Raw genomic sequence first — 23,485 nt, 5'->3', positions numbered from 1 at the left:
CGTATGTTCTGGAGGCAACACACATCTCCGAAGCTCTGACCTGGGGAACGGGTTGTGTATGTGTATGTTTGGTATGAGCTGGTAACACTCCACAACACCTTTCCACTGGATGTTTTTTGGTGGCCACCCATACACGCTCGTTCACACACAGGTCCGGACCTGAACGTTTATTGCCACTCGTTCGTTTGTCACCACTTGGAGAACTCTTTCTGGGATTGACAACAGAGGTGTCCCCCTGTGTCACCACACTCACACCCCCGCACCTCACCAAGGGGTACACCACCCTCCAACCCCTTCCACCACGAGGTCTGTCCCTCCCAGGGTTGGTCAATGGCGAGGGTTGAGACTTGCCCCTACTCTCCTGCAGCACATCTGCTGCCCTCACCGGAGCGGAAGGGGTCCGTTGTAGAGAGACGGCAGAGACAGTAGTTCCTAGGCAGCAGCCCTCGCACGAGTGCCCCCAGCTGACCACTTCCCTCGCCCGCCAATCTATTACCGGGTTGTGTCTCTTCAGCCAAGGGAGGCCTAAAACAATAGGTACTGGCATTCCCTCCAAGACGTAGCATGACAAGGACTCCTCATGATGTCCTATACGCAGATGGATATTCTCTACGACCTTGGTCAAGCTCCCCTGGCTCAGTGGAACAGAGTTTATGGCCTGGACGCTTATAGGCTGGGCTAGCGTCCTGCACCTCAGACCATGAGTCTGGACAAAGACCGGTATCACCTCTGGTAGCCCGCCAGCCAACACCTCTGCTGACATGGTACAGTGGGAGGGCAAAATGGAGGAAATGAATACTCCCTGGTCGCCTCCCTCCAAGCGACCAGGGGAATGCGGCTTCTCAGATGGCACAGATAATTTGGCGCGCAATGGGCAAGCCGTAAAGACATGACCAGTCTGCCCACAGTACAAGCAAGCCAACACCACTCCCCGAACCATAGGCAGTTCCGAAAACAAACTAGCTCCTCCTACTTGCAAGGGTTCGTCAGGAGACTTGGCATGAACTGGGCAGGCTCTCATAAAATGGCCAGGCTTCCCACAGGAAAAGCATACCCCCCACCACGACGAGCCGCAGACCCCCCCTTTTTTGTATCAACAACACCGGGCTGTCTGGGTTCCTCCATCCGCACTGGTGGGTCCTCCTCCCCAGCGAGGACATCAGGGGGCACTTTTTGTATATGTCTTTCCCTAAGGTGTCTATCCACCCCGATGGCAAGGGACATGGCAGCCTCCAGCGACCTGGGGGTGGCGTACTGCACCAGAGTATCCTGCAACTTTGGAGGCAAACCCTGCACAAATTGACTCCTAAGTGCAGGGTCATTCCACTGAGTATTAGTGGCCCATCTCCTAAACTCAGAGCAGTACTCCTCAGCGACCCGGGCTCCCTGTTTACACCTACGGATTCGAGATTCCGCCAGGGAGACGCCATCAGGATCCCCATACACAAGCGCCAAAGCCGCAAAGAACTCGTCCATGGACTCTAAAGATGGAGAATTGTCCGGTAGGGAGAAGGCCCAGGATTGGGGATCCCCTTTAAGAAGGGACATAATGATTCCCACCCGTTGCTCTTCACTCCCTGATGAACAAGGGCGCAGCCTGAAATATAATTTACAGGCTTGCTGAAAAACCAAGAATTGATCTCTCCCTCCAGAAAATCTGTCAGGGAGGGATATCTTGGGTTCTGGCTGAGCCTGTCACTAAACCAAGCCCCCAAAGCCCACCAACTGCTGCAGTTGCTGCACCAACTCACCGCGCAGCCCCCTAATCTCATCAGTAAGGGTCTGCAGCATTTGGGCAAAGGTCTGAACTGGGTCCATAGCTCAGCAGAAAAAAAAGTTGCAGTTGTTGATAAATGTCATGTGGACCCGTCCTGTGTGACGCGACCAGCAGGCCGGTAACAAGACGCGGCATGTGATATTGTCCTGTGTGACATAGCTCGCAGGCCGGTAACTAAAACAACAAGACAAGGGGTAGGGAAACAGTTATAACGGTGGGCCCTGCGATAGGGAAAGGGGACGTGGAGACCTCCTGCACTCCCCTGAGCCAGTGTCCCTAATGCTCCTAACATTCCCTATGCCGGTTCCGCACCGGGCGCCGATCACGAACCTGTCGCCCTAGCACACCCTACACCTATCCTTTGCTATGGAGCTGGGTGACGCAGGCACTGGCCCCACCGCTGCACTAATACACACTAAGGAAAAACACAAACAGGGAAACACCACTTAGCTTTACTCTGTTGCACTTGCTCCTGGCAACAGAGTCCACCACCAGCATGCAGCTCTCCTCCTGAATCGCTGCCACCAAGCTCTGTCAGAGACAGAGCTATGTCTCCCTTCACATCAGGCTCTGTCAGAGCTGCTCTCCAGCTCCTTCCTCCACCAAGGATGGTTGAAATGAACACTATCACCAAACCTGATTGCAACACTTGTGACTCTTTTATAGCAGAGCCAGCAATCACACCTGCATTATAATCATGTGCACTTAAACTAAAAAAACTAGAGTGCAATGACGCTTACCACCACCGGGGGCAAACTTAGAACAAACAACACCACAGTGCAATAATCCTAATGGCCACCGGAGGCAAAAACCCACCTTAAGCACAGTTTAGGGAAAAAAAAAGGTTACCTGTGCTTTATATCTGTCATGATCCAGCATGGCATGTTGTATTTTTCAGTCAATATGACCATATGATATCAAAAATATTAAAAAAATATAAAAAAAGATTGGCATTAGGTCCTGACAATGAGAATCGCCTTATCGTGGCTGCCAGGTACACATGTATTGGCCAATTTATGCGCTAAGCATTCTCAATTTTTCATATTTCTAGTGCAGTAATGCAATTCAATTTTCATATTTCATATTTGCATGCTGTAGCGCTACAGAGTGCTGCCTTCTTCGTCTCCATTTGTCGTGATCTCAGATTCGGTGAGGGCTTATTTTTTGAGAGCCGAGCTGGCGTTTTTATTAATACCATTTTGGTGCAGATTCATTCTTTTGATCGTTCGTTATTGCATTTTAATGTAATTTCGCGGTGACAAAAAACAAAATTCTGGCGTTTTGACTTTTTTTGTTGCTACGCCGTTTAGTGATCAGGTTAATCCTCTTTTTTATTGATAGATCGGGCAATTCTGAATGCGGCAATACCTAATATGTGTATGTGTGATTTTTTTTTGCTATTGTTTTATTTTGAATGGGGAGAAAGGGGGGTGATTTGAACTTTTATACCGTCATTTTTTAATTTTTCTTATTTTTAAAACTTTTTTTTGGTTTTTGCATACTTCAATAGAAGCTGCCATAACCCAATCATCTCTGCTACATAGAGGCGATGATCAGATCGCCTCTGTATAGCAGAATTACTTGCTATGAGTGCCGACCACCATAGCAATCCGGCATTGACAACCATAGAGGTCTGTAGGAGACCTCTGGTCATCATGCCAACCCATCGGTGACCCACAATCACATGAGTGGGTCACCAATGGGCGAGATTTCCGGCGCGATTGCCGGAAGCATCTGACATCGGCGTACTATTACACTTGATGTCAGAAAGGTGTTAATGTTTATTTAATCCTGCCGATAAAGATTATGTGCATTAGACGAATAAATATGAGATACATGTATAGATAAATACCACACAGATTTCTGCTTCCTTGTATATACTGTACTACGGTACTAGATCTTGATGTTAGACAGAATCTGTCATCAGGTGTTGCTATCCCTTCTGAGAGGAGCATAATATCAGGGCAGAGAGCCTGATTCCAGCGATGTGTCACTTACTGGGCTGCTTGCCGCGGTTTTGATAAAATCACAGTTTTCTCTGTTGCAGATCTAGCAGCTCTCTGAATCCTGAGCTCTTTATAACCCTGCCCACAGCACTGATTGGAAGCTCTCTGTGTACACTGCGCATAGGCAGAAAGCTGCCAATCAAAGGGAGGTGGGACTAGACATCATTCCAAGTAGTGCTCTATAGTCTCCGTATGATAGAACAGTGAGTTTATCAAAACTACAGAAAGCAGCCCAGAAATTGACAAACCGTTGGAATCAGGGTCTCTGCCCCTACATCATGGCGCTCTCAGATGGGATAACAGAATCCTGGTGCAAGATTCCCTTTAATACCGCTGAATGCAAATTACTTGGAAACGCTTGTGATAGAGACGCCTGCAGATTACATTTTACTGCTTCTTTATTGCTGCACATATTCTTTATTGCAACTACATGATTACAAAATTAGCAAACCGCAGAGATAATTAGGTTCTGCCAAGAATTTCATTCATTCTGCAATTTGTGTATCAGCGAAAGGATTTAATTTATTATTGAGATATTTTTGAAATGATTAATTTTGTGTAATTTTCAGAAACGGGTGCAACAAATTCCGTGTAAAATAGAAGGGAGGACGGGATGAGAGTGAGAGGACTGCAGCGGCGGACTGCGCCGTCAGACAGGGCTAGGCAGTTTAGGGGTCCATGAGTCTACCATCTGCTGACCATGAGTCACCCCATAAGATGCAGACCCCAGGGATTCACACTTTGCATTTATTTAGTGGCTAAGCAGTTCTCCTATCTGAGAGTCATATAAGAGAAATGGGGAGACGCCGAGCCAAGGGAATACAGCTTTCACTAATTTGATTGAGCACTTTCCCCTGCCCATAAATACATGAAGTGTATAAATCCTGCTTTCCTCATCTACTCGCTAAGAATGTCTGTGAGTCCCACTTCCCCCTTGCACTCATACATAAAGTATGAGTCCTACAGTCCTCGCACATTTATAGAGAGAGGCTGTGAGTCCAGATTCAGCTACCAACAACTAAAGAAAGCCTGTGAGTCTTAATTCCGATACCCATTCTTAGAGAAAAGTCTGTGAATCTTACTTTTTTTCCCACTTAAGGCTGGTTTCACATTTGCGGACGGAGGGCTGCGGACTTCCTCCATGAAGCCCCGCCCCTTGCGTGCCTCCTCCGGTCAGCTCCACCTATTAGTCCATGAGCCAATTTTGACGATATCGGTACCACCCGGAGTGACTAATTCTCTTTGGTGTTTTTAGGTAGATGCATGTCTGTAGTTTATGTTTTGATATGATAGCCCTTGCACATCAGTAGCTTAACCTCTTCAGGCCTATTTGTACCCAAATGCCTAGGCCATTTTTTGTAAATCTGACCTGTCACTTCATGCGGTAATAACTTTGGGACGCTATCACCTACCCACGCCATTCTGAGACTGTTTTCTCGTGACATATTGTACTTCATGGTAGTGCTAATTGTGAGTCAATAGATTTTACCTTTCTGCATAAAAAATTACAAAATACACGAAAATTTGGGAAAAATTCGCTATTTTTGAACTTTGAACTTCTCTACTTTTTACAAAAATGCTGATACCCTCCATAACAGTTATTAGTTTACATTCTCCACATGTCTACTTCACATTGGCATCATTTTGGAAATTAAATTTTATATTTTTCGGATGTGATAAGGCTCATAGTTTTATACGCAATTTTTAAAGTTTACGACTAAATTTCCAAAACCCATTTTTCCAAGGACAAAGTCAGTTCGGACGTCACTTTATGGGTCTTGTATAACAGAACCAACCCATACATTACCCCATTTTGCAAACTACACCCCTCAAGGTGTCCAAAACGGATTTTCAAAACATTGTTAACCCCTTAGGTGTTGCACAGGAATTCAAGCAAAATGACAGTGAAATATCAAAATTTCAATTTTTTGGCAGATATTCCATTGTAATCCAATTTTACCTGCAACCCAGCAAGGGTTAACAGCAAACCCAAACCCAAAATTGGTTACCCCAATTCCGCAGTTTATAGAAACACCCCACATGTACACGTAAACTAAATTATGGGCGCGCAAGAGGGCTCAGCACAGAAGGAGAGCTAGGCAGTTTTTGGGATAATAGATTACACTGGAAGAAATCCAGTGGGCCATGTCGTATTGGAGAGACCCTGAGGTACCCCCAGAGTGGAAACCCCCAAAAGGTTACCGCATTTTGGAAACTACACCCCCTAAGGAATGTTTTAGGGGGTATAGTAACCACTTTGACCCAACAAGCGCTCCATTGGAGTTTCATGCACTTGGTTGAGGAAATTGAAAAGTACGTTTTTTACTGAAAAATGTCGCTTTAGGCCCACATTTTTCATTTTGAAAAGGGGGACCAGGAAAAAGTACACCCCACTTTTTATTCCCCATTGTCTCCCGAACACGGCAATACCACAAGTGTTGTCTAAAACCACAGTATTGGTGAATCACTCTGCTTTCTCTCCGATGAGAAAGGTAAGCTTCTAGTCTATCCATATAGCCTATCAATGGACGACCTTGCCCGGCAAGCACAGAGCATGACAAAAGATCTGCAAGAAGAGCCGCTAACTCTGGAGATGTCGTAACCAAAGCAGCAATGCAGCTGAGGAATGAGATCAAGAAGCAAGATGTGAGTCAGCCATGGCCTCCCGATACAGATCAGAATGTCGTTCCTGCATTAGTCACTCAATTCCTGCAAACCCTGCTTACAGGAGATTGTGAGTGCCAAACTCCCTCTGAAAGAGCTCAACGTCTTGCCACATCCTTCGGCAGTGACTTGGTTTTTGCTGTTACCAATGGAAAGACAAAGCCACCCAAGCACATACTGCTGTCCTTTGCAATTAAGTCTTTGACCGGCAATACAGAACTGGTTCGAACTCTGAATCGTCTTGGCCACTGTGTGTCATATTCAACGACTGAGGAGATCGATACAGCCCTTTGTATCCAGAAGTTGGAATGTTCAACAGATGACATCCCAATGCCAGCAAATATCTACCCTGGGGTGTTCACAACCTTGGCCTGGGATAACATTGACAGACTTGAGGAGACACTAAGTGGAGCAGGTACATCTCATAGAGTCAATGGCATCGCTGTTCAGTCCAATGTTGCATGCTCTGTGACAAAAGTCCTGCCAGATGTAACCAAGTCGAAGAAAAGAAGCATAATTCCGACAGAATTAATGCTACCAATATACAATGTTGGGCGGCGGGGAGGGCCACCCAGGATTGAGACTGCGAATGTTAACACTACCGAGGAGGTCCAGGATTCAAAAACCAAGAACCATATCTGGCTTCTGGCTAGAATGTCAGACCATGAGGATCAGACCATTAGCAGTTGGACTGGGTTCAACATCCAAATCCGCAGCGACATTGTAGTGGCCCAGGACACTGTAAGCTACCTGCCCACTATCAATGCTCCTGCAACAGCCATGTCCACTGTGAATGAAGTCTTGGAGCAAACACATGCCATCATGCAGACCCTGAAGCTTAACAGAATTGTGTGCGTGTTTGATCAAGCACTCTATGCCAAAGCTGCCGAGGTTATCTGGAAACAGGAGAAGTTCAAGAACATTATAATTAGAATGGGTGTCTTCCACACAATCTGTAATCTCCTCTCCATCATAGGTAAGAGATTTCAGGATGCAGGCCTTAGAGATCTGTGTGTTGAATCCGGTGTCATCGCTGAAGGATCAGTGTCTGGAGTGATGGACGGCCGGAGGTACAACTGAGCAGTGAGACTACACAAGCTGGTCTATGAAGCACTTATGAGGCTTGCATGGAAAAACTTCCTTCCATGGCTAGAAGAAAACCATGCAAGGGACCTTCACCATCTGGATGAAACACTGAAGAACATCACAAACTTTCGCATCAGTGTGTCGCAGGGATCCTTCGAAAAGTTCTTGGATAATGAATCTTGCACACTTACCCTGAAGCTCTTTCAAGTTTATCTTGAGACCTTCAGAAATGAACAACTCTCAGCATTCTGGATGTCATACTTGGACATGGTCGAGACCATGCTGGCCCTGGTTCGAGCTTCAAGAGAAGGCAACTGGATGCTTCACCTAGGAGCAATCCGACAGATGATACCGTGGTGTTTTGCCTATGACAAGGTCAACTATGCCCGATACCTAACCTATTACTATGCTACAATGTCTCGGCTGCCCATAGACCACCCAGAGGTCCATGAATACTTCATGAAAGGTGGCTTTTCGGTCCAGATCGGTAGCAAGAATCCTTTTGGACGGATTCCTGTGGACCAGACCATCGAAGAAACAATCAACAAAGACACCCAGACACCAGGGGGCACAAAAGGCTTCAGCCTCAAAGTTGGAGCTGTCGCCAGATTCTACCTGACATCGGAGTACCGCAGCATGTACTTGAGGCAGCTGAGGACCCTAGTAGGCCAACAATATACTGACTTCAGTCATTCAGACCTACAGGTGTCCAGGATTAGAAGAGATGAAGCCGATGTCCGATCTTTTGTTGAACTGCTGGAGACTGGTTGGTTGAACCCCTTCAACAAAGAGCATAATGGTGAACTTATCAGTTTATCAACAGCGACTGCAGCACCACCAGATGTAGCCAAAGACCTTCTAGGGGCATACAGTATAGGAGAGGATGCATATCACACATTCAAGGATGAGCGTTTGGGTACCGATACGCCAACTACACTGTTTCATGACAAGATGATGAAGAACAATCTTAAAACGTTCTCTAACATCAGAATGAAGACACACAGACAAGGCCTTGGCAAGGAGGTAATTTTGAAGGCTGACAGTAACCTATTTGGCCAGATGATACTTGTAGCTGAGAACAGAAAGCTACAAATGAGTGATGTCTTGACTCATCCCCTGGGGCCATTGCCATGGGCACTTGCCAATGGTGATGGGTCTATCCGCAAGACCAACAAGGCTGCCCTAGCAAGGGAGTTGGAGAGGAATGCTCCTCCTGCAGAGGTGATCCCTGAGCCCTCTGCAACCATCATTGATGGGATGAGCCTGGTTCAGAAACTGAAGGGAAACGATGCAACATTTGCCCAGCTAGCAGGCACAGCAATGAGTCGCGCTATCCATGAGGGTGCTAAGAGCAAGCGCATTGATATTGTCTTTGACGTCTACAAGGAGACATCCATCAAAGATACAGAAAGAGTCAACAGATATGAAGGCACAGGGATCCATTTCAAGAACATTCAACATGGGCACAACATCCAGCAGTGGAGAAAGCTACTAAGTAATTCCTCCAACAAGGCAAGTCTCATAAAGTTTCTGGTAGAAGAATGGAAGGCGAAACACCACAGGGAGAAGCTTGAGAGAAGGAGATGTATGTCACATGTGAGCAGCTCTGCTTTAAGATCACCAAAGAACAGTGGGAAGAGGCTGCTGACCTTAAGTCAAGTCAAGAAGAAGCAGACACACGCCTCCTTCTCCATGCTCTTCATGCAGCAGAATCTGGTTACAAGTCTGTCATCATCACTTCAGAGGATACTGATGTCATGGTCCTGTGTCTGGGCATGTGCCACAAAATCCCATTCCACCTGTTCCAGAAATGTGGTACACAGAACCGGACAAGATTCCTGGATATCACCACTCTGAGCAGAACATTGGGAGGCAGCGTGTGTGATTCATTGATTGGTATGCATGCATTTACAGGCTGTGACACAGTCAGTGCATTCGCTGGCTGTGGGAAGATGACGACACTGAAGCAGTTGAAGATGAACAAGACATACCAGGATGCCTTTCAGGAAGTTGGTCGTTCATGGGAAGTGTCTCCCGAACTCTTTGAGAAGTTACAGGAAATCACCTGCCACATGTACCTGCCAACTACCCAAACAGCTGAGGTAAACAGGCTCCGGTATCAGCTGTTCTGTGCCAGACGTGGAGTGGTAGAGTCAAGTCAACTCCCTCCTTGCCAAGACTGCCTTTTCATGCATGCACTGCGTGCAACCTATCAGGCTGCGATCTGGAGAAGTCTGCAGAGCCAGCCATTTGTTGCAAACCCAACAGACTGCGGTTGGATGATAGATAATGACGGAAAGCTTGTTGTCAAGTGGATGCGAGGGGCACCAGCACCAGAAGCTATTATCCAGCTACTGTCCTGCAAGTGTGTGCAGTCATGCGAACTTCCCCAGTGTACTTGCCTCAGCAATGGCCTGAAGTGCACGGACATGTGCAGGTTACAGACATGCTAGAACAAGGGTATTGAAGACGAGCCAGTAGAACAACAGTCAGATTCAGAGTCTGATGTTGAAGATATTATGGAGTAACGTTATATAATTATACATACTGTACTGTGAGGTAGCGCTGTCATGTAAGTAAGGGGTTCTCGCTTGCAGCGATCGAAAAACACATCCGGCACAGGATTTTCCAACAAATCATAGTCTATGAGGTTTATTCATCCTTCATAAACCTCCAGCAGCAATATACACAGCATTACAGGAGAGCGTCCATTATACAGGCTATTTAGCCCCAGGGTTATCTCACCCACGTCAGGGTTCCCATATGGCTGTTTCTCCAGGCCGCAGAAGTCCACTCACTCCTCAGGGACTCTCAGATACTGGCCGCCATTACACACACAGCCGCTCCACAGGCTGCTGTTAGTGAGGAGATCCTTCTCCTCACGGGACCTTCCAAACTGGACCAATCAGGTCCCAGCATTCACTCCATGTGACCTAACCTGGCCACATTATATGGTCCATAGCCACGCCCACCGGGTCACATGACTATGACCTCACCACAGGTCCTTCACACAGACATATATACTTTACAATAGCATTCATAAACATACATATGTCTCTATCTCAAGGTCACCCACCTTGAGATACATAATGGCTCTTCAACCACTCACACTCTTGGGACATCCACACAGCGCCCCCTCGTGGACACAGTGGTCATTACACCACAATACACACACAATATATATATATATATATATATATATATATATATATATATACACACACACACACTCACACCTACACACACACATTAGTATGGACAAGCCCATGACATGTTCAGTGTGTATTTACATAACTTGGATTAAATTTTGTTACAAATACTACATGCATTGTATTGACATTTTGGCATTTCCCCTAAATCGACCTTTAATCATTATTTTTTGGAAATATAGGTAGGATCTATTCAAAAGGTGAAAAATACTATTAACCCCTTTGCGCCGGCCGCCGTAGCGGTACGGCGAATCGTACCCGGATCATATGCCGGGCGATCGCCGCGGGTCGGGAGCCGGTTCCCGGTGCAAAGTGGTTACTGTGCCTCCTAAAACATTCCTTAGGGGGTGTAGTTTCAAAAATGGGGTCACTTTTTTGGGGTTTCCACTGTGCGGGACCTCAGGGTGTCTCCAAATGTGACATGGCCCCATAGATTTCTTACACTGAATTTTGCCGCAGCTTCGCTTACGAAGCCTGCCGTGCGCCAATACTGTGGTTTTAGACAACACTTGTGGTATTGCCGTGTTCGGGAGACAATGGGGAATAAAAAGTGGGGTGTACTTTTTCCTGGTCCCCCTTTTCAAAATGAAAAATGTGGGCCTAAAGCGACATTTTTCGGTAAAAAACGTACTTTTCAATTTCCTCAACCAAGTGCATGAAACTCCAATGGAGCGCTTGTTGGGTCAAAGTGGTTACTATACCCCCTAAAACATTCCGTAGGGGGTGTAGTTTCCAAAATGCGGTAACCTTTTGGGGGTTTCCACTCTGGGGGTACCTCAGGGTCTCTCCAATACGACATGGCCCACTGGATTTCTTCCAGTGTAATCTATTATCCCAAAAACCGCCTAGCTCTCCTTCTGTGCTGAGCTCTCTTTCGCGCCCATAATTTAGTTTACGTGTACATGTGGGGTGTTTCTATAAACTGCGGAATTGGGGTAACCAATTTTTGGGTTTGGGTTTGCTGTTAACCCTTGCTGGGTTGCAGGTAAAATTGGATTACAATGGAATATCTGCCAAAAAATTGAAATTTTGATATTTCACTGTCATTTTGCTTGAATTCCTGTGCAACACCTAAGGGGTTAACAAAGTTTTGAAAATCCGTTTTGGACACTTTGAGGGGTGTAGTTTGCAAAATGGGGTAATGTATGGGTTGGTTCTGTTATACAAGACCCATAAAGTGACGTCCGAACTGACTTGGTCCTTGGAAAAATGGGTTTTGGAAATTTAGTCGTAAACTTTAAAAATTGCGTATAAAACTATGAGCCTTATCACATCCGAAAAATATAAAATTTCATTTCCAAAATGATGCCAATGTGAAGTAGACATGTGGAGAATGTAAACTAATAACTGTTATGGGGGTATCAGCATTTTTGTAAAAAGTAGAGAATTTCAAAGTTCAAAAATAGCGAACTTTTCCCAAATTTTCATGTATTTTGTAATTTTTTATGCAGAAAGGTAAAATCTATTGACTCACAATTAGCACTACCATGAAGTACAATATGTCACGAGAAAACAGTCTCAGAATGGCGTGGGTAGGTGATAGCGTCCCAAAGTTATTACCGCATGAAGTGACAGGTCAGATTTACAAAAAATGGCCTAGGCATTTTGGGTACAAATAGGCCTGAAGGGGTTAAGCTACTGATGTGCAAGGGCTATCATATCAAAACATAAACTACAGACATGCATCTACCTAAAAACACCAAAGAGAATTAGTCACTCCGGGTGGTACCGATATCTGGCACGGCTCATGGACTATATTTCTGCATACGGCTTCATGCAGCCTGCGTACCCTATCTTTAAAGCCTGGACGAGATGAGGCAAATATCTTCCAAAAAATTCAGTGTGATAAACTGTGCTTTTCAAAGCTGTAAATATCCACCAGTGGGTTAGGTTGTACTTAACTTGTGTCTCGATAAGAAGACCCACCGAGGCAGCGGTGAGTTCTGGAGTGTTGTCCTGGCCGGTGACAAGCTCCCTGGTTATGCTTTACTGATAGATGGCCAGGAATGCTAGACAGCACTCAGTCCTCCCCGACGCGGGTTCGGCCCACAGAAGCCTTTGTCAAGGGGTCAAAGGCTTCTGTGGGCCGAAACGCGCATCGGGGAGGGCTGAGTGCTGTCTACCACTCCCGGCCATCTATCAGTAAAGCATAACCAGAGAGCTTGTCACCGGCCAGGACAACGCTCCAGAACTCACCGCTGCCTCGGAGGGTCTTCTTATCGAGACAAAAGTTAAGTACAACCTAACCCACTGGTGGATATTTACAGCTTTGAAAAGCGCAGTTTATCATACTGAATTTTTTGGAAGATATTTGCCTCATCTCGTCCAGACTTTACAAGGTTTCTTCTGAATCACTGCAGGTATTTGTCATAATTGATCAGTAATGTTTTTGGTGTCTGCTTCATAGCGCGAGTACTCTTTTATCTCATTTATTCAATATTATAATTACTCCATTGTGGTAGGGGTCTTTTTGTACTTGCAGCCGACTCAGCCCACATATACTAGCGCCGCTACTATTATTCCTTTTCAATGTCAAAATTAAACTTCCCTTGAAATTATAGACTGTTCATGTCTTTGTCAGTGGGCAAACTTACAAAATCAGCAAGGGATCAAATAATTATTTCCTTCACTGTATATCGAGAAGGCCTTTGAGTCCTGTGTCCTTCTCTCACTTATAGACAAAGAATGTGAGTCCTGTATCCGTCGCTCACTTACAGTCATGGCCAAAAGTATTGACACCCCTGCAATTCTGTCAGATAATACTCAGTTTCTTGCTGAAAATGATTGCAAACACAAATTCTTTGGTATTATTATCTTCATTTAATTTGTTAAATGAAAAAACACAAAAAGAATTGTCCTAAAGCCAAATTGGATATAATTCCACACCAAACATAACAAAGAGGGTGGACAAAAGTATTGGCACTGTTCGAAAAATCATGTGATGCTTCTCTAATTTGTGTAATTAACAGCACCTATAACTTATCTGTGGCACCTAACAGGTGTTGGCAATAACTAAATCACACTTGCAGCCAGTTGACATGGATTAAAGTTGACTCAACCTCTGTCCTGTGTCCTTGTGTGTACCACATTGAGCATGGAGAAAAGAAAGAAGACCAAAGAACTGTCTGAGGACTTGAGAAACCAAATTGTGAGGAAGCATGAGCAATCTCAAGGCTACAAGTCCATCTCCAAAGACCAGAATGTTCCTGTGTCTACCGTGCGCAGTGTCATCAAGAAGTGTAAAGCCCATGGCACTGTGGCTAACCTCCCTAGATGTGGACGGAAAAGAAAAATTGACAAGAGATTTCAACGCAAGATTGTGCGGATGTTGGATAAAGAACCTCCACTAACATCCAAACAAGTTCAAGCTGCCCTGCAGTCCGAGGGTACAACAGTGTCAACCCATACTATCCGTCGGCGTCTGAATGAAAAGGGACTGTATGGTAGGAGACCCAGGAAGACTTCACTTCTTACCCCGAGACATAAAAAAGCCAGGCTGGAGTTTGCCAAAACTTACCTGAAAAAGCCTAAAACATTTTGGAAGAATGTTCTCTGGTCAGATGAGACAAAAGTAGAGCTTTTTGGGCAAAAGCATCAACATAGAGTTTACAGGAGAAAAAAGAGGCATTCAAAGAAAAGTACACGGTCCCTACAGTCAAACATGGCGGAGGTTCCCTGATGTTTTGGGGTTGCTTTGCTGCGTCTGGCACTGGACTGCTTGACCGTGTGCATGGCATTATGAAGTCAGAAGACTACCAACAAATTTTGCAGCATAATTTAGGGCCCAGTGTGAGAAAGCTGGGTCTACCTCAGAGGTCATGGGTCTTCCAGCAGGACAATAACCCAAAACACACTTCAAAAAGCACTAGAAAATGGTTTGAGAGAAAGCACTGGAGACTTCTAAGGTGGCCAGCAATGAGTCCAGACCTGAATCTCATAGAACACCTGTGGAGAGATCTAAAAATGGCAGTTTGGAGAAGGCACCCTTCAAATATCAGGGACCTGGAGTAGTTTGCCAAAGAAGAATGGTCTAAAATTCCAGCAGAGCATTGTAAGAAACTCATTGATGGTTACCGGAAGCGGTTGGTCGCAGTATTGCAACCAAGTATTAGGCTGAGGGTGCCAATACTTTTGTCCGGCCCATTTTTGGAGTTTTGTGTGAAATGATCAATGTTTTGCTTTTTGCTTCATTCTCTTTTGTGTTTTTTCATTTAAGACAAATTAATTGAAGATAATAATACCAAATAATTTGTGTTTGCAATCATTTTCAGGAAGAAACTGAATATTATCTGACAGAATTGCAGGGGTGTCAATACTTTTGGCCATGACTGTATACAAGAAACCTGTGAGTCCTGTGTCCTTCTTTCACTTATAGAAGAAGCCTGTGAGTCCTGTATCTCTCGCTCACTTATAGAGAAAAGCCTGTGAGTTCTGTGTCCTTCTTTCACTTATAGAAGAAGCCTGTGAGTCCTGTATCTCTCGCTCACTTATAGAGAAAAGCCTGTGAGTCCTGTGTCCTTTTCTCACTAAGTCCGGGATCACACATGCGAGAAACATAGAAATATATGCAGCCGCACGCTCCGCTCCCGAGTGCCGGCGGCAGTGCCGGGTATTAAGATGCGAGACTTGTCCGAGTTTCTCACATGTGTGATCCCGTCCTCAGAGAAAGCCTGTGAGTCCTGTATCCCTCGCTCACTTATAGACAAAGCCTGTGAGTCCTGTATCCCTCGCTCAATTATAGACAAAGCTTGTGACTTCTGTATCCATTGAAGTGATATCCACAGCATGAATTCAGGTCAGTAACGTAATCTTAACTTTTGGAATCCCATACTATAGTATGTTTATTTCTATCAACATTACTTGTTTCACTTGAGGTTATTTTTTATGTATTACGATCTACTTTGATAACTATTAACTAATGTAAATTTACTTGCGTGTGTGTAAGGTAACGAGCAGGAATGCGGGATGCAGTGACAGGACGCAGGCAGAGCAAGGGTTGACAGGTTTATTTACAGGGGAATACTCCACGCAAGGAGGTAAAAGGTTAAACAATATAAATAACAATGGATTTTGCAAGGTGACGTACAACGGTACAGTTAATGGCAGTTCAATAGCAAGCGTGTTAGGAAGTCCTAAATCTACAGCTCCGGCTGTGTACTCAGTTGCGCCGACAGCGGCTGACGCAATGTCCTTTACAGTGGGGTCAGGTAAATGACAATCCCCTTTCTTCTGGTGACAGTGGTCGGTCTCCGGTACCTTCCACTGTCCCTTGTCCATATACTGTAGGGGCTAAACAACAGTGAGGGCCACAGTCCTGTACGAGCCCAGAGTGGTTCTGCAAGTGTAGGGAAGTGGACTGACCTATGGACCTGTCTGCAGTGGGAAGGCAAATGTACAAAGTGCTTGACGTGGACTGCTGTATATGAATGTGGGAGACAGTAGAGGATGGTGGAGTACTGGTTTTGGCCACTAGGGGAGACCAAAGACAGCAGGAAAAGAAGACGGTGTAGTACTGTAGTTTGACCACAAGATGGAAGCATGGAGCAGTGATGAAAGGGATTACCAACAGCTTAAAGCTACGAAACCGGAGTCATGGGGGGTGGAGTTACAGGAGCTCTAGAGGGGAATTCCCGGGGAGGGGAATAAATAATGGCAGAGAGTTCCAGAAGCAAGCCAGTCCAGGGAGAGGAGCTCAAGAGAAGAGAAGACAGGAGGAAGAGACGGACAGAGAAGAAGCTCCGGTAGGGACTGAGAGAGACGGTCAGGGGGGTGGCCCTGACAGGAGAGCTGCAGGACAGAGAAGGCCGGGGGTACCAGGTGGACGGAATCGGACAGGGGAAGTGCTGTGGCCCTGGGCCTAATGGCAGCCACAGTGAAAGAACCGCGAGGGACGTCATAGTAGAAGAAAGGAAAAGTGAAGGGTACCCGGGCCTGTGCGTAGAAGTTGTTGAGCAGCTGCTGTGTGGTGCTGCGGTCGTCGAGAGGACTGCCAATAAAGAGGACCTGTTGAACGCACATCGGTGTCTGTCTCAAGTCTGTTTGCGTCGGGAAAAAGGAACACCCCCCAGTCGGCACACTTACCTACACAAGTATACAATGGACAAGTAAAGTCACAAGTGTCTGGGGCAGAGATTTACTAGCACAATCAGGGTGTATTTTATGGTTTCGCTCCTGGTCTCTTTCAGGCAGCACACGCCCGGTACTCATGATCCGTCTCTCTTTCTCTGGTCCCCGCAGTTGGCGGCGGGTGACAGCGGTCGCTGGTCTGTGTGGGGCTGGTGTTCCCCAGCACTTCTCTCTCTTGCAGCTGCAACAGCGGGCTCTGCTCTGTGCGCACAGCTCTGCTCTGCTGACACGGCTCTGCATGGCTCTACTCTGCTAGCACGACTCTGCTCTGCACAGCTCTCTATGCAGGTGACAAGGGCTCCTTCTATATGGCCCGTCGCCACACCAGTACTCTCTGGTGGGGGAAGCAGAGCACGCTGCTCACCGCTCTGTGCACTACTCTCTGCGCTGCTCCCCGCCGGCGCCAGACTGCCTCGCTTCGCACCCTTTTTCCTTTTATGCCTCTGCTGCTGCTCGCCTTTTTCTGGCTCTCCCCGCCTCTCTGGGTCATTAGGAAGCTCTGTCTCTCTCTGCCTTTGGGTCGCCCTCCCAGGGCTGTGGGGTACTCGGTACTGGGCCGGTATCAGTGGGATGTGTCACAGCAGCGGTGACCCGGACCGTGGCCCTGGGCGCCCAAGTAATAGGAAAATGAGAATGGTGGAATGTAGTTAGATGAATAGTTTGTGACGCCACCTGTGGTGTCCGGCAAGGGAGGTGTTAAGCCGACGCTGCATGCAGATCCGCTGGGACTGATGGTATGGTGCAGCAAAGGTGTAAAAGCTCCCCACAGGTGAAGCTATAGTCCCAGGGCAGTGTAGATGTGGTTGGCACGGGGATGTAGTGGTGCCGGAAAGGTAGGAAGCAGACAAGACACAGTGGGGTGCAATTTCTGTACCTTTACTTGATAACTGCAGTCCAGGGTCCTGATTACAGATGGTATTGGAGCAGGCTAGCCTGGAAGCAATTCAGGGATTCTTTCTCAGCAGATGGGTTGTGCAGTCTCCTTACTAGCGCTTATTCGAATGAAGTACTCCTAGTACTGAGTTACACTGGAGTTCCTCTGGACAGATGTTCTCAAGAACCTCACTTGCACGGCAGACAGCTGTAGCCTATCTCGGGGACTCCTCTCTCCTGATTCCCGGCTCACTATCCAAGCTGCTGTTGTGCCCTCAAGTCATAGATGGGAGTAGGGCATTTACAGCCTACTACTCCTCTGGTGTCTGTTGCAGGACCGTTATTATCCGTACAACCGTGGAGACCAGGCTCCAGTTCATGTGCTCTTATGGGAGATGAGCTCTTCCTCTCAGCTCTATCTCAGCGCTCCTTCCACATGTCTGCACACTTCACCCTCCGCAGACTAACTAACTTACCACCCCTTCCTCTTGGCCCTCAGAGAGCACTCTTCCCCTTAATCCTGGTTCAGAGTTCCCCCTGCTGGCCTGGAGTGGAACTGTGTTGCATGTATAGATTGACTGCGAGAGAGACTCATCATTGCCTCCAAGCCAGGCATTACCCTCCCCTAGAGGAAGGCAAAGTCACTGTGACGACCATACCCCTGGGGACGCCACATTCCCCCCTAGTGCAAGTCAGCACTCCTGGGCTGAACAAAAACATGAAACATATAAACAGTTAAACAATAATAATTGTACAAGAGTTAAAAATGAAAAAGTTACATAAACCAAGAGCTTCAAAAATGGTCCTATGATGATAAGTCCAAGCATCAATGTCCATGATCCATTCCTGGGCAAATGGTGAACTACAGTGGGGCAAAAAAGTATTTAGTCAGTCAGCAATAGTGCAAGTTCCACCACTTAAAAAGATGAGAGGCGTCTGTAATTTACATCATAGGTAGACCTCAACTATGGGAGACAAACTGAGAAAAAAAAATCCAGAAAATCACATTGTCTGTTTTTTTTTCATTTTATTTGCATATTATGGTGGAAAATAAGTATTTGGTCAGAAACAAAATTTCATCTCAATACTTTGTGATATATCCTTTGTTGGCAATGACAGAGGTCAAACGTTTTCTGTAAGTCTTCACAAGGTTGCCACACAGTTGTTGGTATGTTGGCCCATTCCTCCATGCAGATCTCCTCTAGAGCAGTGATGTTTTTGGCTTTTCGCTTGGCAACACGGACTTTCAACTCCCTCCAAAGGTTTTCTATAGGGTTGAGATCTGGAGACTGGCTAGGCCACTCCAGGACCTTGAAATGCTTCTTACGAAGCCACTCCTTCGTTGCCCTGGCGGTGTGCTTTGGATCATTGTCATGTTGAAAGACCCAGCCACGTTTCATCTTCAATGCCCTTGCTGATGGAAGGAGGTTTGCACTCAAAATCTCACGATACATGGCCCCATTCATTCTTTCATGTACCCGGATCAGTCGTCCTGGCCCCTTTGCAGAGAAACAGCCCCAAAGCATGATGTTTCCACCACCATGCTTTACAGTAGGTATGGTGTTTGATGGATGCAACTCAGTATTCTTTTTCCTCCAAACACGACAAGTTGTGTTTCTACCAAACAGTTCTAGTTTGGTTTCATCAGACCATAGGACATTCTCCCAAAACTCCTCTGGATCATCCAAATGCTCTCTAGCAAACTTCAGACGGGCCCGGACATGTACAGGCTTAAGCAGTGGGACACGTCTGGCACTGCAGGATCTGAGTCCATGGTGGCGTTGTGTGTTACTTATGGTAGGCCTTGTTACATTGGTCCCAGCTCTCTGCAGTTCATTCACTAGGTCCCCCCGTGTGGTTCTGGGATTTTTGCTCACCGTTCTTGTGATCATTCTGACCCCACGGGGTGGGATTTTGCGTGGAGCACCAGATCGAGGGAGATTATCAGTGGTCTTGTATGTCTTCCATTTTCTAATTATTGCTCCCACAGTTGATTTCTTCACTCCAAGCTGGTTGGCTATTGCAGATTCAGTCTTCCCAGCCTGGTGCAGGGCTACAATTTTGTTTCTGGTGTCCTTTGACAGCTCTTTGGTCTTCACCATAGTGGAGTTTGGAGTCTGACTGTTTGAGGGTGTGCACAGGTGTCTTTTTATACTGATAACAAGTTTAAACAGGTGCCATTACTACAGGTAATGAGTGGAGGAAAGAGGAGACTCTTAAAGAAGAAGTTACAGGTCTGTGAGAGCCAGAAATCTTGATTGCTTGTTTCTGACCAAATACTTATTTTCCACCATAATATGCAAATAAAATGAAAAAAAAAAACAGACAATGTGATTTTCTGGATTTTTTTTTCTGAGTTTGTCTCCCATAGTTGAGGTCTACCTATGATGTAAATTACAGACGCCTCTCATCTTTTTAAGTGGTGGAACTTGCACTATTGCTGACTGACTAAATACTATTTTGCCCCACTGTATATACAGGAAAGTTTTTGACCACACAAGTCCTGTGGTACAAAGTCCATAAAACAAAATTGGCAAATCTAAAGGAAACTCTTACAGGTTACCTGTAGGCACAAAACTTGAAAAAACAGTTACATATATACACATACAATTTCAAAATTTACATTTATCTATATACGATATCTGGTGTAGTGGGTAATGTACTGGATACACTACTGGGAGTTCTGCATGGCACAGGGATCCTAGATTGTCTGCGAACTCTTAGACTCACCAGGGGCATAACAGGTTCACCACTGGCAGGGCGAGGGTTCTCTGGCTCCACTGCTGGTGTGGCATCTGCTGCCTGATTTTCCTGATCCTCAGGATTTCCTTGAGTCACGTCTTCCTGTGCTACCAATTGGGAAGATGTCAACACCGGCACCACTATAGCATCATTTACTTTAGTCCAATTCGCAGGGAATTCCCCAAGTATTGTGCTGACCTTCTCTTCTTCCTCTATCGGCTGGATGTTATCTGGTTCTTCCACTCTTTCCCTCAGCAGGTCAGGACATAGTTTCAGGTGATCTCTTGATATTGCTGCTGAGGTTTCTCCTCCATCTTTGCTAATAAGGCATACCTTGGTATTATCAAAGTTTGAGGGCAGAATGGTATAAGGCTCAGCTTCTCATTGATCATCCAATTTGTGCAAACTTCTCTTCCTTTTTCGGATTTGTTCTCCCGGCGACAAAGCAGGCAGGTGCATTTTGATTGTAAAGCTTTTCCTGCCTTTGTCTTGCCTGGGCTAGACTCTTTTACACGCATTCTTGAACTCTTCTGTACTCTTGTTGTCTTTCTGTATCCCAGTCAGCATCTGGTGACGTTACTTCGGGCGTAAGGACTCCCATGTCCAAATCAATAGGCAGTTTACCAGGTCTTGCTCTCATTAAGTAGGCTGGGGTACAGTTACTGGAATTTACTGGAATATGGTTGTAGAGGTCCACCAGATCTGGCAACTTCTCTGGCCACAGATTCCTCTCCTCCAAGGGCAAAGTCTTCAGTAGGTCAATCACTACCTGGTTCATCTTCTCACACATGCCATTGGTCTGTGGGTGGTACGGTGTTGTCCGGATCTTCTTACAACCATACAAGTTACAGAATTCCTGGAACACTTCTGCCTCGAAAGCTGGACCTTGATCTGTAAGCACTCTTTCAGGATATCCATGTGGTCTACAGAAGTGCTGTTGGAATGCTCTGGCTGCTGTCCTGGCTGTCTGATCTTTGACAGGCACATCTAGCAGGAATCTTGAGTAGTGGTCCACAATGGTAAGAGCATAGATGTAGCCTGACCGGCTTGGAACCAGCTTCACATAGTCCAGGGCTACCAACTCAAGGGGCTGTATGGTGATGATTGGCTGTAGAGGAGCTCTCTGGCTGTTTCCATCCTTTCTGCGCAGGTTACATTGTCCACACTCCCGGCACCACCTCTCAATGGCTTTCCTCATACCAGCCCAGTAGAACCTCTCCCGGAGCAATGCTTCCAACTTCTTCCATCCGAAGTGTCCAGCTCCATTGTGGTATGCCTCTAGGACCATTGATGCCTCTCAAATTTGGGACTATCACCTGCCAAACCAGCTCATGAGTACGGGCATTGATACTGCTCCGACACAGTTTTCCTTCATAGATGAATAGCCAGCCTCTCTCCTTCCACAACTGCTGGGTTTCTTCAGGAGCATCCGACTCTGGGCGTGAGTCAGCTTGGGACAGTAGCTCCTTCACCAGGTGGACTGCAGGGTCTCTATCTTGCATTGCAGTCATGATGGGGCAATGGATTCAGGGTGACCGCCTTCAAGCCAGACCGTCTGTTTCTCACTCCTTGAGCACGCTGGGCCGCAAGTGGCCGGTGGAAGGGAGGTAACTCTATTTCTTCAAGAGCCTCAGGGTCTTCTCCTGCATCTGGTAGGTTAGGCATTCTGGACAGCGAATCAGCATTGGCATTCTTGTGCCCTGCCCGGTACTTGATGGTAAACTCAAAGTTAGATAGCCGAGCCATCCATCGCTGTTCCAGTGCACCTAGTTTTGCAGTGTCCAAGTGCGTCAATGGGTTGTTGTCTGTGAAAATAGTGAACTTGGCGGAGGCTAGGTAATGTTTGAACCTTTCGGTGACAGCCCAGACTATGGCAAGGAACTCCAGCTTGAAAGAACTGTAGTTGTCAGGGTTCCTTTCAGTGGGGCGCAGCTTCCTGCTTGCGTAGGAGATCACTCTTTCTTTCCCATTCTGTACCTGCGACAGTACTGCTCCTAGTCCCACGTTGCTAGCATCAGTGTACAGCACAAAGGGTTTGTCATAATCTGGGTAGGCCAGAACTTCATCTCCTGTGAGAGCCATCTTCAATCTGGTGAAGGACCTTTCCAACTCTTCAGTCCATTCAAAGGTGGAATTTTTCTGCTTGGTCTTCTTGGACTGCCCCACCAGAAGATTTTGCATAGGGGTGGCTATTTCAGTAAAGCCTTTGATGAATATTCGGTAGTAGCCTACCAGTCCAAGGAATTGGCGTACTTCATGAAGGTTGCTGGGCTTCGGCCAGTCCCGGATGACTGTGACCTTATCAGGATCTGGTGCAACACCTTCTGCACTGACCACATGACCGAGGTACTGCACCTTGGGCTTCAGGAGGTGGCACTTGGAGGGCTTCACTTTCAGGCCAAAATTGGACAAAGCTTCAAACACTTCAGCCAGGTGTTCCAGATGATCTTCATAGGTTTTGGAGAAAACAATGACATCATCCAGGTACAACAGGACCATCTCAAAGTTCATGTGTCCCAGGCAGCACTCCACGAGCCATTGAAATGTTCCTGGGGCTGTGCAGAGCCCGAATGGCATATAATTGAACTCACAGAGACCCATTGGAGTGGTAAATGCTGTTTTCTCCTTGTCTGCCTCTGCCACAGGAACCTGCCAAAACCCACTAGTGAGATCTAAGGTGGAAAAGTAGTTAGCAGTTTTAAGTGCAGCTAATGATTCCTCAATTCTAGGTAGTGGGTAGGTGTTATGATGAGTCACCGAAGGAGGAAAAAAACAAAATACTAGCTAAGTCCAGAAAAACCAGAGAGGTTGGCAGCTATCGGATTGCTGACCCCTGAACCTATCCACAACAACTAGCAGTAGCCGTAGGGGGTTCCTACGGTGCCCTAGACCCCTCGATCACAGCCAGAGAACTACATAGCCTAAAGACAGAAAGGGGAAAAACTAAACTGCCCCAGAGCAGACCCCAAAGCAATAGGCAGCCCCCAACATATGACGGTGAA

Source organism: Dendrobates tinctorius, unplaced genomic scaffold (assembly GCF_039654945.1).
Source record: "Dendrobates tinctorius isolate UK_male_01 unplaced genomic scaffold, ASM3965494v1 ptg000256l, whole genome shotgun sequence".
Lineage (NCBI taxonomy): Eukaryota > Metazoa > Chordata > Amphibia > Anura > Dendrobatidae > Dendrobates > Dendrobates tinctorius.
This window is presented reverse-complemented; position numbering follows the sequence as displayed.